Source organism: Hyla sarda, chromosome 2 (genome assembly GCF_029499605.1).
Source record: "Hyla sarda isolate aHylSar1 chromosome 2, aHylSar1.hap1, whole genome shotgun sequence".
Lineage (NCBI taxonomy): Eukaryota > Metazoa > Chordata > Amphibia > Anura > Hylidae > Hyla > Hyla sarda.
The window spans coordinates 80913848-80931590 of NC_079190.1; positions in this window are offsets into that span (position 1 = coordinate 80913848).

Below are 17743 nucleotides of genomic sequence, written 5' to 3' on the forward strand. Positions count from 1 at the left end.
TGTGCTCAGTGTGAACCTGCTTTCATCCATGAAGAGCACAGGGCGCCAGTTGCGAATTTGCCAATCTTGGTGTTCTCTGGCAAAAGCCAAACATCCTGCACGATGTTTGGCTGCAAATAAAACCCCCACCTGTGGACGTCTGGCCCTCATACCCCCCCCATGGAGCCTGTTTCTGACCGTTTGAGTGGACACATGCACATTTGTGGCCTGCTGGAGGTCATTTTGCAGGACTCTGGCAGTGCTCGTCCTGCTTCACCTTGCACAAAGGCGGAGGTAGCGGACCTGCTGCTGGGTTGTTGCCCTCAAACGACCTCCTCCACGTCTCCTGATTTACTGGCCTGTCTCCTGGTAGCGCCTCCATGCTCTGGACACTATACTGACAGACAAAGCAAACCTTCTTGCCAGAGCTCGCATTTGTGGTATCCGGGTACCACATCCTATACGGTACCTGTATAGAGGTCCCCATAGCCAGAGTCCCTAGGACGTCGGCCATTGTTAGCTTCTGTTCCTGTGCTGCCAAGCAGTAAGAATCTCTCTTGTTTCTGGGCTGTTGACAGGGAAGGATCTGCGCTGCTGTCATCAGTGAGTTTAGGGCCGAGCATTGCGGCGACGGCTGATCTCTTCTAAACTGTGAGTGTATCAATCCCTAAGCACTCTGCAAGATCACCGGACCTTATCTATCCCCTAAATCCGGACGGATCTTCGCAATTAACCCTAAATTCAGAGACTTATAACACAAGTCAAGGTCCGCAACAACTGTCAGTCACTGAAGTGTATAGAGACTGTTTGAATGAGACTGTTACTGTTCATTGGATGTACCGCAAATCCTTAACCCCTACAGGACCCATGACGTAACATTACGTCCCAACACCCTGGGTCTTAAGGACCAAGGACGTACAGTTACGTCTTGGGCAGTTCTGGTCCCCGTGCGCCGGGCGGGGATCGGACCTGGATGCCTGCTGAAATCATTCAGCAGGCATCCCATGCAAATGCCCAGGGGGGTCATCAGACCCCCCCATGTCGGCGATCGCGGCAAATCACAAGTGAATTCACACTTGCGATTTGCGCAATTCCGGGTCATTACGGGTCTATAGTGACCTGGTGACCCGGAATGTAAGGAGGATCGCAGGTGTCTAAGACACCCAGGATCCCCCTGAAGCGATAGGAGTGAGGTGGCACGGGTGCCACCCCTCCTATCCCTGCTTTTGGTGGTCTAGACGCGACCACCAATAGCAGGTCGGGGGGGGGGGTTAACTTTCGTTTTCCCCGTCCTGCCCTCCCACAATAGGCGGGGCAGGACGGGGGAAACGACAGGGACCAGCGCCGAAGATCCACTTACCGATCCGGGCGGGCGACGGAGGCTGCGGGCGACAGAGATCGGCGGGCTGCGATGACGTTCGGCTGGATCCGACGGAAGCTGGTGAGTTGCCTTGCAACAGCTGGAGGGCTACAGTTTGAGACCACTATATAGTGGTCCCTAAACTGTAGCCCTCCAGATCGTGCAAAACTACAACTCCTAGCATGCCCAAACAGCAATCAGCTGTCTCGGCATGCTGGGAGTTGTAGTTGCGTACCTCCAGCTATTGCATAACTACATCTCCCAGCATGCCCTTCGGCGATCAGTACATGCTGGGGGTTGTAGTTTTGCAACAGCTGGAGGTAGACTGGCTGGAAAATACTGAGTTAGGTAACAGAACCTAACTGAAGGTTTTCCAACCAGTTTGTCTCCAGCTGTTGCAAAAGTACAACTCCCAGCATGCACGGTCTGTCAGTACATGCTGGGAGTTGTAGTTTTGAAACAGCTGGAGGTTTGCCCCCCCCCCCATGTGAACGTACAGGGTGCATTCACACAGGCAGGTTTACAGTAAGTTTCCTGCTTCAAGTTTGGGCTGCGGCAAATTTTTCGCCGCAGCTCAAACTCCTAGCGGGAAACTCACCGTAACACGCCAGTGCGAATGTACCCTAAAAACACTACAATAACACATAATAAAGAGTAAAACACTACATATACACCCCTTACACTGTTCCCCCCCCCAATAAAAATTAAAACCCTACTGTATGGCAGTGTTTCCAAAAAGGAGCCTCCAGCTGTTGTAAAACAACAACTCCCAGCATTTCCGGACAGCCACTGACTGTCCAGGAATGCTGGGAATTTAGCAACAGCTGGAGGCACCCTGTTTGGGAATCACTGGCGTAGAATACCCCTATGTCCACCCTATGCGATTCCTAATTTAGTCCTCAAATGCGCATGGCGCTCTCTCACTTCCGCGCCCTGTCGTATTTCAAGGAAACAGTTAGGGCCACATATGGGGTATCTCCGTACTCATGAGAAATTGCACTACAAATTTTGGGGGGCTTTTTCTCCTTTTACCCCTTATGAAAAGGAAAAGTTGGGGCTACACCAGCTTGTTACTGTAGAAAAATAATTAATTTTACACTAACATGCTGGTGTTGTCCTATACTTTTTATTTTCACAAGGGTTAAAAGGAAAAAAAGACCCCCAAAATTTGTAACGCAATTTCTCCTGAGTACAGAAATACCCCATATGTAGGTGTAAAATGCTCTGCGGGCGCACAACAAGGCTCAGGAGTGAGAGTGCACTATGTACATTTGAGGCCTAAATTGGTGATTTGCACAGGGGTGGCTGATTTTACAGCGGTTCTGACATAATCGCAAAAAAATAAATACCCACATGTGATCCCATTTTGGAAACTACACCCCTCACGTAATGTAATAAGGGGTACAGTGAGCATTTACGCCCCACAGGTGTCTGACAGATTTTTGGAACAGTGGTCCGTGAAAATGAAAAATTAAATTTTTCATTTGCACAGCCCACTGTTCCAAAGATCTGTCAAACACCAGTGGGGTGTAAATACTCACTGCACCCCTTATAAAATTCTGTGAGGGGTATAGTTTCCAAAATAGGGTCACATGTGGGGGGTCCACTGTTCTGGCACCACGGCGGGCTTTGTAAATGCACATGGCCCCTGATTTCCATTCCAAACTATTTTTTTCCCAAAAGCTCAATGGCGCTCCTTCTCTTCTGAGCATTGTAGTGCGCCAGCAGAGCACTTGACGTCCACACATGGGGTATTTCCATACTCAGAAGAGATGGGGTTACAAATTTTGGAGGGTCCTTTCTGCTATTAACCCTTTCAAAAATGTGAAATTTGGGGGAAAGCACACATTTTAGTGAATTTTTTTTTTTTTTTTACATATGCAAAAGTTGTGAAACCCCTGTGGGGTATTAAGGCTCACTTTATTCCTTGTTACGTTCCTCAAGGGGTCTAGTTTCCAAAATGGTAAGCCATGTGTTTTGTTTTTTTTGCTGTTCTGGCACCATAGCGGTTTCCTAAATGCGACATGCCCCCGAGCAAAATTTGCTCTCAAAAAGCCAAATAAGACTCCTTCTCTTCTGAGCATTGTAGTTTGCCCGTAGTGCACTTCAGGTCAACTTATGGGGTACCTCCATACTCAGAAGAGATGGGGTTACAAATTTTGGAGGGTATTTTCTTCTATTAACCCTTGCAAAAATGTGAAATTTGGGGGGAAACACACATTTTAGCAAAAAATTTTTTTTTTTTTACATATGCAAAAGTCGTGAAACACCTGTGGGGTATTAAGGCTCACTTAATTCCTTGTTACGTTCCTCAAGGGGTCTAGTTTCCAAAATGGTATGGCATGTGTTTTTTTTTTGCTGTTCTGGCACCATAGGGGCTTCCTAAATGCAACATGCCCCCCAAAAACCATTTCAGAAAAACGTACTCTCCAAAATCCCCTTGTCGCCCCTTCTCTTCTGAGCCCTCTACTGCGCCCGCCGAACACTTTACATAGACATATGAGGTATGTGCTTACTCGAAAGAAATTGGACTACAAACATAAGTAAAAATTTTCTCCTTTTACCCCTTGTAAAAATTCAAAAATTGGGTCTACAAGAACAAGCGAGTGTAAAAAATTAAGATTGTGAATTTTCTCCTTCACTTTGCTGCTATTCCTGTGAAACACCTAAAGGGTTAAAATGCTGACTGAATGTCATTGTGAATACTTTAGGGGGTGCAGTTTTTATAATGGGGTCATTTGTGGGGTATTTCTAATATGAAGACCCTTCAAATCCACTTCAAACCTGAACTGGTCCCTGAAAAATAGTGAGTTTGAAAATTTTGTGAAAAATTGCTGCTGAACTTTGAAGCCCTCTGGTGTCTTCCAAAAGTAAAAACTCATAAATTTTATGATGCAAACATAAAGTAGACATATTGTATATGTGAATCAAAATTTTTTTTAATTTGGAATATCCATTTTCCTTACAAGCAGAGAGCTTCAAAGTTAGAAAAATGCAAAATTTTCAAATTTTTCATCAAATTTTGGGATTTTTCACCAAGAAAGGATGCAAGTTACCACAAAATTTTACCACTATGTTAAAGTAGAATATGTCACGAAAAAACAATCTCGGAATCAGAATAATAACTAAAAGCATTCCAGAGTTATTAATGTTTAAAGTGACAGTGGTCAGATGTGCAAAAAACGCTCTGGTCCTAAGGTGTAAAATGGCCTGGTCCTTAAGGGGTTAAGTAAAGTTTATCCAAGTTCAAACTCAACTATCTTGTGGACCTTTAGTCATTATTTGCAAGTAACTATCGTCACTGGGAAGGGTGGCGATAGGCCGGAGAATTACCTCAGTATACTAGCCCTCAGCCTGGCATCACGAACAATAGGGTTAACCTTAACCCCTGATATACTGAAGCAATACCCTGACTACATTACCCCTACCCCAGAGGCCTACCACACATTGATGTGCCATCCTGGATGAGCTGCACTACCTGAACCACTTGTGTGGGTTGTAGAGTCCGTCTCATGCTACCACTAGAGTGAAAGCACCGCCAGCATTCAAAAGTGACCAGAAAATCAGCCAGGAAGCATAGGAACTGATAAGTGGTCTGTGGTCACCACCTGCAGAACCACTCCTTTATTGGGGTGTCTTGCTAATTGCCTATAATTTCCACCTGTTGTCTGTTCCATTTGCACAACAGCATGTGAAATGGATTGTCAATCAGTGTTGCTTCCTGAGTGGACAGTGTGATTTCACAGAAGTGTGATTGACTTGGAGTTACTTTGTGTTGTTTAAGTGTTCACTTTATTTTTTTGAGCAGTGTATATACATGTGTGCATATTTCTTTGTCTATGTAATATGTGTCTATGTTTGTGTGTAAATCCTATGGCTGGGTCTATTTAACCCCTTAAGGACCCAGCCAAATTTCACTGTAGGACACGGCCATTTTTTGCACATCTGACCACTGTCACTTTAAGCATTAATAACTCTGGGATGCTTTTACCTTTCATTCTGAATCCTAGTTTTTTTTTTTTTTTTACTTTGAAGCTCTCTGCTTATAAGGAAAATGGATATTCCAAATAAATTATATATTGATTCACATATCAAAGTTGACATGTTTTTACTTTTGGAAGACATCAGAGGGCTTCAAAGTATAGCAGATATTTTCAAATTTTTCACAAAATGTTCAAAATCGAAATTTTTCAGGGACCAGTTCAGTTGTGAAGTGGATTTTAGGGGCCTTTTTATTAGAAATGCCCCATAACGACCCCATTATAAAAACTGCAACCCTCAAAGTATTCAAAATGACATTCAAAAGGTTTGTTAACCCTTTAGGTGTTTCACAGGAATAGCAGCAAATTGAAGGAGAAAATTCAATTCATTCATTCATTTTTTACACTGGCATGTTCTTGTAGACCCAGTTTTAGAATTTTTGCAAGGGGTAATAGGAGAAAAAGCCCCCCCAAAATTTGCAACCCAATTTCTCTTGAATAAGGAAATACCTCATATGTGTATGTCAAGTGTTTGGCGGGCGCAGTAGAGGGCTCAGAAGGTAAGGAGCGACAATGGGATTTTGGAGAGTGAATTTTGCTGAAATGGTTTTTGGGGGGCATGTCTCATTTAGGAAGCCCCTATCGTGCCAGAACAGCAGAAAACCCCCACATGGCATACCATTTTGGAAAAATACACCCCTCAAGGCACTTAACAAGGGGTACAGTGAGCCTAAACACCCCCCAGGTGTTTGATGACTTTTCGTTAAAGTCGGATGTGTAAATGAAAAAATTTTTTTTCACTAAAGTGCAGTTTTTCCCCCCAAATTTAGCATTATTACAAAAGGTAATGGGAGAAACTGCCCCCCAAAATGTGTAACTCCATCTCTTCTGAGTATGGAAATACCCCATGTTTGGATGTAAAATGCTCTGCGGGCGAACTGCAATGCTCAGAAGAGAAGGAGTCACATTTGGCTTTTGGAAAGCAAATTTAGCTGAAATGGTTTTTGGTGGGCATGTCGCATTTAGGAAGCCCCTATGGTGCCAGCACAGCAAAAAAAAAAAAAAACACATGGCATACTATTTTGGAAACTACACCCCTCAAGGAACGTAACATGGGGTAAAGTGAGCCTTAACACCTCACAGGTGTTTCACGACATTTTGTTAAAGTTGGATGTGAAAAATGTTTTCACTAAAATGCTGGTTTTCCCCCAAATGTTACATTTTTACAATGGGTAATAGGAGAAAATGACCCCCAAAATTTGTAACACCATTTCTTCTGAGTATAGAAATACCCCATGTGTGGACGTCAAGTGCTCTGCTGGCGAACTGCAATGCTCAGAAGAGAAGGAGCGCCATTGAGCTTTTAAAGAGTGAATTTGTTTGGAATGGGAGTCAGGGGCCATGTGAGTTTACAAAGCCCCCCGTGGAGCCAAAAACAGTGAACCCCCCCACATGTGACCCCATTTTGTAAACTACATCCCTCACAGAATTTAATAAGGGGTCGAGTGAGTATTTACACCCCACTGGCGTTTGACAGATCTTTGGAACAGTGGGCTGTGCAAATGAAAAATTTAATTTTTCATTTTCACAGACCACTGTTCCAAAAATCTGTCAGACACCTGTGGGGGGTAAATGCTCACTGTACCCCTTATTACATTACATGAGGGGTGTAGTTTCCAAAATGGGGTCACATGCGGGGGGGTCCATTGTTCTGGCACTATGGGGGCTTTGTAAACACACATGGCCTTCAATTCCGGACAAATTTTCTCTTCAAAAGCCCAATGGCGCTCCCTCTCTTCTGAGCATTGTAGTGCACCAGCAGAGCACTTTACATCCACATATGGGGTATGTTCTTACTCAGAAGAAATGAGTCTACAAATTTTGAGGGGCTTTTTTCCTATTTTCCCTTGTGAAAATGAAATATTTAGGGTAACACCAGCATTTTAGTGAAAAAAAAAAGTTTTTTTCATTTTTCCATCCAACTTTAACGGAAATTCGTCAAACACCTGTGGGGTGTTAAGGCTCACTATACCCCTTGTTACGTTCCGTGAGGGGTGTAGTTTCCAAAATGGGGTCACATGTGGGTATTTATTTTTTGTGTTTATGTCAGAACCGCTGTAAAATCAGCCACCCCTGTGCAAATCACCAATTTAGGCCTCAAATGTACATAGTGCACTTTCACTCCTGAGCCTTGTTGTGCGCCCGCAGAGCATTTTACGCCCACATATGGGGTATTTCCGTACTAAAGAGAAATTGTGTTACAAATTTTGGGGGTCTTTTGTTCCTTTTACCGCTTGTGAAAATAAAAAGTATGGGGCAACACCAGCATGTAAAAATTTTAATTTTTTTAGACTAACAGGCTGGTGTAGCCCCCAACTTTTCCTTTTCATAAGGGGTAAAAGGAGGAGAAAAAAAATTTGTAGTGCAATTTCTCCCGAGTAGGGAAATACCCCATATGTTGCCCTAAACTGTTTCCTTGAAATACGACAGGGCTTTGAAGTGAGAGAGCGCCATGCGCATTTGAGAACTAAGTTAGGGATTGCATAGGGGTGGACATAGGGGTATTCTACGCCAGTGATTCCCAAACAGGGTGCCTCCAGCTGTTGCTAAACTCCCAGTGGAAACACTGCTGTACAATACGTTTTTCATTTTTATTGGGGGGGGGACAGTGTAAGGGGGTGTATATGTAGTATTTTACCCTTTATTATGTTTTAGTGTAGTGCTTTTAGGGTACATTCGCACTGGTGGGTTACGGTGAGTTTCCCGCGAGGAGTTTGCGCTGCGGCAAAACATTTGCCGCAGCTCAAACTTCAAGAAACTTACTGTAAACCTACTGTACCCTGTACATTCACATGAGGGGGGGGGGGGCAAACCTTCAGCTGTTTCAAATCTACAACTCCCAGCATGTACTGACAGACCGTGCATGCTGGGAGTTGTACTTTTGCAACAGCTGGAGACACACTGGTTCAGTTAGGTTCTGTTACCTAACTCAGTATTTTCCAACCAGTACGTCTCCAGCTGTTGCAAAACTACAACTCCCAGCATGTACTGATTGCCAAAGGGCATGCTGGGAGATGTAGTTATGCAACAGTTGGAGGTACACAACTACAACTCCCACCATGCCGAGACAGCTGTTTGCTGTCTGGGCATGCTGGTATTTGCAGTTTTGCAACATCTGGAGAGCTACAGTTTAGAGACCACTGCACAGTGATCTCCACACTGTGACCCTCCAGATGTTGCAAAACTACAGATCCCAGCATGCCCAAACAGCTGTCTGAGCATGCTGGGAGTGGTAGTTTTGCAACATCTGGAGGGTCACAGTTTGGAGATCACTGTATAGTGGTCTCAAACTGTAGCCCTCCAGATGCTGCTAAGCAACTCACCGGCTTCCGTTGGATACAGGGAGCCAGCTGCACAACATCGCCGCCTGCCGATCTCCACCGTCGATCGTCGCCTCCGCCGCCATGGAAGGGTAAGTGGACTTCGTCCCCGGTCCTCTGTCGTTTCCCCATTCTGCCCCGCCTATTGTGGGTGGGCAGAACGGGGAAACCAAAAGTTAACAACCCCCCGATTTGCTATTGGTCGTCGCATCTATACGTCCAATAGCAGGGATAGGAGGGGTGGCACCCCTGCCACCTCACTCATATCCCTTCAGGGGGATCGTTAGTGTCTTAGACAACCCCGATCCCCCTGATTTTCCGGGTCACCATAGACCCGTATGACCCGGAATTGCGCAAATCGCAGGTGTGAATTCACCTGCAATTTGCCTCGATCGCCAACATGGGGGGGTCTGATGACCCCCCCTGGGCATTTGCACGGGATGCCTGCTGAATGGTCCGATCCCCGCCCGGTGGGGTGGGGACCGGAATTCCCCATGACGTACGCGTACGTCATGGGTCCTTAAGTACCAGGGTGCCATGACGTACGTGTTCGTCAAAGGTCCTTAAGGGGTTAATGTGCATGTATAAAGTGGGTATATGTATGAAATGTGCACAGTGTTTGTTTTGTTTGTATAGGATGCACATGTACAGTCAGAGGTGACCCTTCTATGAGGCCATTAACCCCACCAGGACCAAGGGCGTACAGGTACGCCCTTGCATCTGTACGCCCTGGTCCCGTTAACAGGGTTTAAACCGCTCTCACGAGCGAAGAACGGGTTAAACCCGGTGGGTCCAGGTTACTACCGGCATCAAGGACCCACGGATTAATGCCGGACACCGCCTATCGGGTTGATGCCCTTTAGATGCTGTGATCAAAGTTGATCATGGCGTCTAAAATGCGGGGTTAACGGTGCTGGTAGCCCCAGAGCCTTAGAGAAAGTCTTTGTTGTTTAGCCTTGACGTGTTCAAGACCCTTGCATTCCATGACCTGACCTTGTTCCTTTTCTGCCTGCCTATTGACTTCTTGCTACGTTCCTGACTACGCACCTGTACCGCCATCCCTGACCTCCTGCTACCCTTACCACGTCTTGCCTAAATCCCTGCTGTGTCTTACATCACCTCAGCTGCCTGTGTGGTCGAGTAGTGCCAAGGGTAGCGACCTGGGTGCCACCTGCCGCAGCACCTTAGACTCCGCTCCCTGGCATGGCCCACGTCATCTGTCACACAGGTCCAGCGGATCCACTACCTCCACAGTGTCCTGCAAACTGCCTTGAGTCTTTACAGTCTGTGAGATGTGGGCTGCTGAATGGATGTTCTATCTGTAACTAAGCCAGGATGCCATCACCTAGATACGGGGAAAAAGGAAGCAGACTCCACATGTTCCGCCACCAGCAATGGTGGCTTCCTCAGGACTCCTGAGGAAGCCACCATTGCTGGTGGTGGAACGCATGGAGTCTGCTTCCTTTTTCCCCGTATCTAGGTGATGGTGTCTCAGCTTAGTTACAGATAGCTTTTCTTCCTCTTTCTTGTACATGTTCAATTATTGACAACAGGATGTCAGTTTTTTATGGTTGCTGTGCCCATCATTTCTCTTTCGTAGTTGTGCTTCAAGTGACATGATGATGCATTATTACCACCAACTTACAAGTTGTCCCATATAAATGAATTTCAAATATTTACCGTATCTCCTTAAAATGACTGCTACATTTTACTAAGTAAAAGTAACTATATTATATTTTTTATATGAGTTTACTGAACTTTTAAGCTTTCTGTTATCATTAGGTTTCGTTTCTACAGCAGTAAGAAGGTTTTATTACATGTCCATTGACATTTGAGATAAATGTCCAGTTTTCGCTGCATTATTGTGATTGAGCAACACATTATACATGTGGTTTATAGTAACTAATGAGTAATCAACTCTTACATTTAATAGGATTCATAAACGGTGTAAAAGATCAGATAGATAGACAGACAGCCTTGCACACATTACCATCATATTATGTCACTGTACCTAAGAGTTTGTGTTGTTAATTCTGATGAATCCCGCACTGAGTAGGAGGATCGCTCAGCATGATGCCAGCACAACAGGGGTATGTGTGGGCTTTTTCTTATTGTGCCGGGAGCCTGTTGCTGAAGTTATCCGCCCACCATGTCGTTCTTTGCATGTGAAAACGCGAATGACACTTGTATACACAGAGCATGTCTAGTGGACAATACCTTATATAAATTCAACGGGCACAATGTATGCAATGATGATGAACTTGTTACAGGCAGTAATTTTAATGAACTAAGTAGTCAGTAGGTATAAAAGCCATAATCTGGTCCTGCAGCAGTGCTTGTTATAGTATAGTATAGCATTTTGTCTCCTTAATGTAATAGAATATAGGGTGCGCTCAAACTGAAAACCAAGAAAATCAAGGTAAATAAAAACTGTGTCCTCCCTAAATTTTAAGAATATATCCAGTGCTAGGGTATATAAAGATATGTCGTCCCTGCCCCCCCCCCCCCCCCACACACACACACAAACAAATATATATATATATATATATATATATATATATATATAAATAATTTTCTGTATATTATATCCCTTTGTACCCCCATACAGTAGTTAGGCCTAATGTTTTGCCCCCACCCCTAATGTAGTTACGCCCACTGTGTGCCCCTAGATTGAAATTCAGTCCCTTTTTTTGCTCCCCTATCTGTAGTTAGGCTCCTCTTTGTGCCTTCACAATGTAGCTACAACCCTTTCTTTGTCCTCCACACTGTAGATAGGCCCCCTGTTTGTGCCCCCATATTGTAATAAGGCCCTCTCTTTGTGCCCCCACACTGTAATAAGGCCAACCTTTTGCCACTCCACACTGTATTTCGGCTCCATATTTGTTCCTCCACATATTAATTAGGCCCTCTTGTGACTTCACACAGCAGTTATGTCCCCTATGTGCCCCCACACAGTAGTTACCCCCCTCCTTTAAATGCAGATAGGCACTCTCTTTGTGCTCCCATTCTGTAGTTAGCCCCCCCCCCTTTGTGCCTCCACTCTATAGTTAGACCCCATCTTTGTTCCCCCAACTATAGTTAGGCCCTACTGTTTGGCTCCCTCTAGTAAGGCTCCCTGTTTTTCACCCACATTGTTTATAAGCCCCCTCTTTAGTCGTCGTCGCCCCCCCCCCCCCCCCACACACACACATAAAAAAAAATCAGAAATTTAGACTCACCCTTCTACATTCCCAGGGTGCTTACATCCTCAGCTGTTCTGATCTCTTGTAGGCAGCAAGCATGGAGCATCACATGGCCTAAAAGAAGAAGTTATGGGACAGACAGCCAAAAACAGAAATGCAGAAATAGTTGGAGGCATTACCTTCACTGTCGGGTCCAGAGGTGACAGTCCTTTTGGTTAGCGCCTACATCCACATCTGCACTGCAGTTTCAGTCATAAACAAAAATTCCAATGCAGTGTTGGCTTTGTAGGTAGCTTTATAGTTGTTCATCCTTTTGATTGGAAAAAAAAATTGCTGACGCAAATGCATGGCACTTCAAAATGTATAATTATGATTTATTTGCACACTTGCACTTTATACTATTTACCTGTACACTTATTTGTATACTTATTTGCACATCAGCACCTTATTTTATTATTTTTAACTAATGAATTTCTGGGGGTTTTTTTTATACCATACCTTCCAGGCAGTGGAAGGGAGAGGTGGTGTCTGGTAACTATAAAAGCAAGTACACTAAGCGATTGTCTGAGCTAGTGATTGTGTGTCTGTATACAAGAGTGTGAAGTATACAAGGGAGTTTAAGTATAAAAGTGAGAGGGACTTAAAGTTAAGAGACTTTAAATTCAGGGAGTGTAATAAAAATATTTGATAGTTTTTTTTTTACTGTAAATTTTTGCAATCCCCAAATCGAGTTTGGCCTCCATGTTGGAAAAGGCAGTCCAGTGTGAATCTTAGTTAACAGTAAATTTAGCTGAGGTGTCGGGCAGCTGCTGCCAAGGCACATAAAATCATGGGGTGCATCAATAGGGTCAGACCACACATAGAATACTGTGTACAATACTGGGCACCAGTGTACAAGAAAGATATAGTGGAGCTGGAGAGGGTTCAAAGACGGGCAACCAGAGTAATACGGGGAATGGGAGGACTACAGTACCCAGAAACAGTATCAGAATTAGGGTTATTTAGTTTAGAAAAAAGAAGGCTTAGGGGAGACCTAATAACTATGTATAAATATATCAGGGGATCGTACAGAGATCTCTCCCATGATATATTTATACCCAGGACTGTATCTATAACAAGGGGGGATCCTCTACATCTAGAGGAAAGAAGGTTTCTACACCAGCACAGATGGGGGTTCTTTACTGTAAAAGCAGTGAGACTGTGAAATTCTCTGCCTGAGGATGTGGTCGTGGTTAACTTGCTAAAAGAATTAAAAAGGGGTCTGGATGCAATTTTGGAGAGTAATAACATTACAGGTTATGGATTCTAGATTTATATGGACAGAACGTTGATCCAGGGATTTATTCTGATGCCATATTTGGAGTGGGGAAGGAATTTTTACCACAAGTATGAGGGTTTTTTGCCTTCCTCTGGATCAGCTCAGTAGGGACTCATTAGGGATATAGGTTGAACTTGATGGACATTTTTCAACCTTATGAACTATGTTACTGTGTTGCAATATTACATTGTTATTAGAGTAGATTTTTTTAAAATATAATGCCAATATTGTTTTTATATATTTCCTTTGGTGTTCCCCCACTGTATATGTTTTTTAGGGGTGGGAATTTCTTGTTATGTTCTATGTTAATCGTGTTCATATTACAATAAAGATGATATTTTTCTCATTTTTTTTAAATACATTTTTGAGTATTTGGTCACATTTGGGTGTAAGGACATTGTTTTAACTTTTTTGACCTATAAAAATAAAAAATAAGCTGCATGGAAACGTAGCCTTATTATCATTTTGTTTCTTTTATTCTAACACAACATATAACTTCTCAACCTTCAGTATTCATATGGACTATTTTAGTAACTGCAACTAACTTCTTTAAAACTTTGCAAAAATAACAGAAAGCTGAAGACAATACTATAGATACAGATACTCTACTAGATGTAGCCCTGCTAATAGTGCGAGGATATAATAATATTACACAATAATATAACAGCATGATAAATAATGTTTCCTGCTTCACAACCACGTACTGTCCTCGATCTACACATCTCTGTCAGGTAGCCTGGACTGGGATTTATATAGTTTAACCAGTTTGTAGAACACACAGCACTAAACTCATTGGCATTTGTGATCCAATAAACTAAAAAACCTATTACCCAGTATCCTAGAGTTTAATGCACTTTATTTTTAGCTTGAAAGGCCACTTGACAGTGTATCTCCCCTGGGGTTAATCCTCAGAATCTTTTGGGACCCTAACTGAATACCAAAGGGAGTTTTCCTTTACAGACTTAAAAATGTAAATTCTCAGAGATTGCCTGTAATCTCCTCACTTTCATAGAAGAAGCAATTGGTTGAAGGCCTCAGAGCAAGAGAACAGTTCATTTCGAGAGAAAATTTGGTTATATCCAGAATAAAGGTTGTCGAAATGTCTGAGACTCTGAGACTGTCCAATTAATCTGCAACCAGAGTTTCAAACCATCTGTAAATTCCTGGTCAGTTCAAAAATTGAGGACTTTTTCCAATGTCTCTTTGTTGAGTCTGTTGGTACTTTAGCAGGTCAATGGACTTGTGATTATCAACTCAAAGCACAGGCAAAACCCATACCAGTTTGCAGCATTCTGATTTTCCAATTTTTCATGATTTTTTTTTTAAAGTTGTTATGAAAAAAGAAAAATTCGGGTTGGCAACTCTCTCTGCAGCTCATTTTCAGTCGTAGAATTTTCTGCAACACATGAATCCTCCTTATAAACCACTTTATATTATTGTTCAACATGGCGGACAGAAAAACAGCAACATTTTACTATGAGGCTGTGTTCACACATTCAGGTTTTCAATTACAATTATTGAATAAAAAGCCAGAAATGGATCTGAAAAGAGGAGTCTCAGTCTCGGAGTCCTCCATTCATGATCTGTTCCTGGCTTTGAATTCAACATTTTCAATTAAGAACCTGAACGTGTGAACACAGCTAGGTCTAAAATACTACTACTATTTAGACATGGAAGGGGAGGGCTTATTGGATCCTAACCTGAAATTGTATTTTATTGTTTCTTAGGCAGCGGGAGTGCAGAGTTATTTGTATTGGTTCCTTGCAGGTGGATTTCTCAGTGATTCTTTGATACACCTTCTTTAGAATGGTGCAAACCACATAGTAATAGCATTCAGTTTATACTACCTGGTGTAACTGTATATATTTAGGTGTACATGTACAAAGTTCACAGCAAGAGCCATTTTTGACCAGGGTCATATTTGCCCTAGATACTGGGAACTCTAGGGTGGTGCCTAACAGGAAGTAGCGCAAGCCGTTATCAAACTAAATGACACAAAATTACACATATTGCCTGCCCCCTGCTCCATGCCTCATCTCTTCCTAACAGTTTTAATAGTTCTGGGGGGCCCCAGCCACATTATAATGGCTGCTCCGCATATGGGGAGAAAATGAGCCGACCGGTGTCAGCGTTTGACTCCGGTTAGCTTCTTGAAATGCATTACATACGGGCCGCATACGGCTGGGATACGGGAGCACTCGGTGTTCGCTCCCCCCAGCCGTTTAAGGTCACATATTGCTGAAAACGTAATGTAAACCCAGCCTGAGACTGATAGAAAAGTGCTAGGGTAAGCAGTCTATGTGTCCTGACTCCTGCTTTTACTTATGTAAAAAGAGCACTCAGGGGTGCAAGAGACAGGACACCATGGACAGGAGTGGGCTAAAGTACCTGTGTGTTGCCATGCCCATGTGATCCAAACTGTACACACAAACACAGCTCTACACTGTACACACATACACAGTTCTGCACTGTACACACACAACTCTGAAAACACAACACACACAAACAAAGATACACAACTCTGCATTGTACTCAAACACACAGCTCTGCACTGTGCACCCCTTACCTTACCACCCCCTTCCCTGTACTATATCCAGTACTTCAACAGATCAGTAAAATATGCAGCCGTCTGCTCTGAATCCAGGCTGAACCCACATTACATTTTTAGGGCTCTGTCATAATAAATGTAAGGATATCTTCAATATAGTATTTTTCCATATACCACAAGATAAACCCCCACCCCAATTGGCCATACATTTGTTTTTGTGGGAGTTAAAGGTATGGCACACTACGCTTTTGTGTCCTGCAAATAAAACATATACCTTTGTGAAACAAGCTGAACTTTGCATCCAAAGGTCCATGAACCTTTAGCTACACCCCTGACTATTCCTTGTGTGGTAGTCCCACCTACAGAGATTCTACTGTGCAATTATGGTGGTCAGAAGGTGGTCAGATGATAGAGGGTGAAGGTGGGAAGGTGTGCCAGAAACTGTGACCTGGGCAGCAGGATAATATTTAGAACAGCAGATATTGTCAGCCTTCACAACCAACAACAATAACCCCAAGTAGTTGCCATAATGCCCCTCTCTTGTCAACCAATATATCCCCAAATATAATTCAGAATGCCCCCTCCCTTCATTTCTAAGTGTCCATTTGGCAAAATGGGGAAATGGCAATTCCCCATTTTGGTAGCCTGAATTTCCCTCAAGTATCCGCCACATTGTTCCCATAATTCCAGCCACACACACCCAGATTCTGCCACATTGTGCGCATATTGCAAGCCACAATACTCCTCTGTTGTGTACCATATTGTCCCCACATTTCCAGTCCCAATATCTCCACGGTCTGCCACATTACCCACATGTGGCTAGGTCCAACACCTCCTAGTGTCTTCCAAATTTCCCCATTTGGAAGACACTAGCCATCTTAAATACCCCTCTGTGTCTATCATATTGCCCACATTACCAGCCACATTGTCTTAATGTTTGCCACCATGCCCCCCTTTATTGCTAGCTAGAGTATAGATAATCCTCAGCCACAATGCCCCCTATAGCCGGCAACAATAGGTCATAAGTCAGATAGAGAAAATAAAGTCGGGACCAGATGAGGGAAAAAGAAAACTCGAAGACATCCCCTGTGAGTCGCTGGATGTAACTGTGTATTCTGGTTTTTGACTGATGATGTTTTTTTGTTGAAGTTTTTAGTATTGTAATATTACCCTATCACAGCATAGGGGTGTTATCCTATCACCTTATGGGGGTGTTATCATTATGGGTAAAGTACATGTATTCTATGTATACAGATTGTCCTTTGTCGACACTGACCAATTATCTTACAATGGCTCAAAAAGCGATAATTGTTCAGTGTGAATGGGCCTTTAGTGAGGACGTATTGGGGATTTAGTACCTAGGGAAGCGAGAGATGTAAATTCGGCCCTGTTTGTGAGTAATGCTATAATGCACTAAGCAGTTACATTAAACATTTGAATCATTTACAGTGGCTTTGCTCATGACATGAGGTGCACATGTTAATACTGACATAATGTGCTGTTATCACTGGTGGTCAATGTACTTCCTGCACAAGATGGCAATGTCAGTCCCTGCCTTGCTAAAAAGCGGACACAGCACATTGGTAACAGAAGCATAAACCAGAATGACGTTTGTAAAGCAGCTGCCAAAGAAGCAAAAGTAAAAAAAAAAATCAGAAGGGAAAAAGCCACTAGAGAAACCTCAAAGATGCTGAACTCCCAGAGTAGCCTCAATGTGTAGCAGAGCAGCCTCTAATGTCAGTGTGATAGGATATTCCAGGAAGGGGAGAGGCAAAAAAAAGACTGTGTGGGATCTGCTGGACAAATAATAAGACCTGCACAGTGCAGAGTCTGGACAGAACCTGGTGTCTGTCAATAACCATGCACACAGGAGGCTCCTCACAACTTCTGCTCTGCTCACCCCATACACAGTGGCTGTGCAACCAAAGACATTGCATGGTGACATGTTACTGAACCATAGGAGAACATGCGCTAGATGGTTTTGTTGAGTTACTGG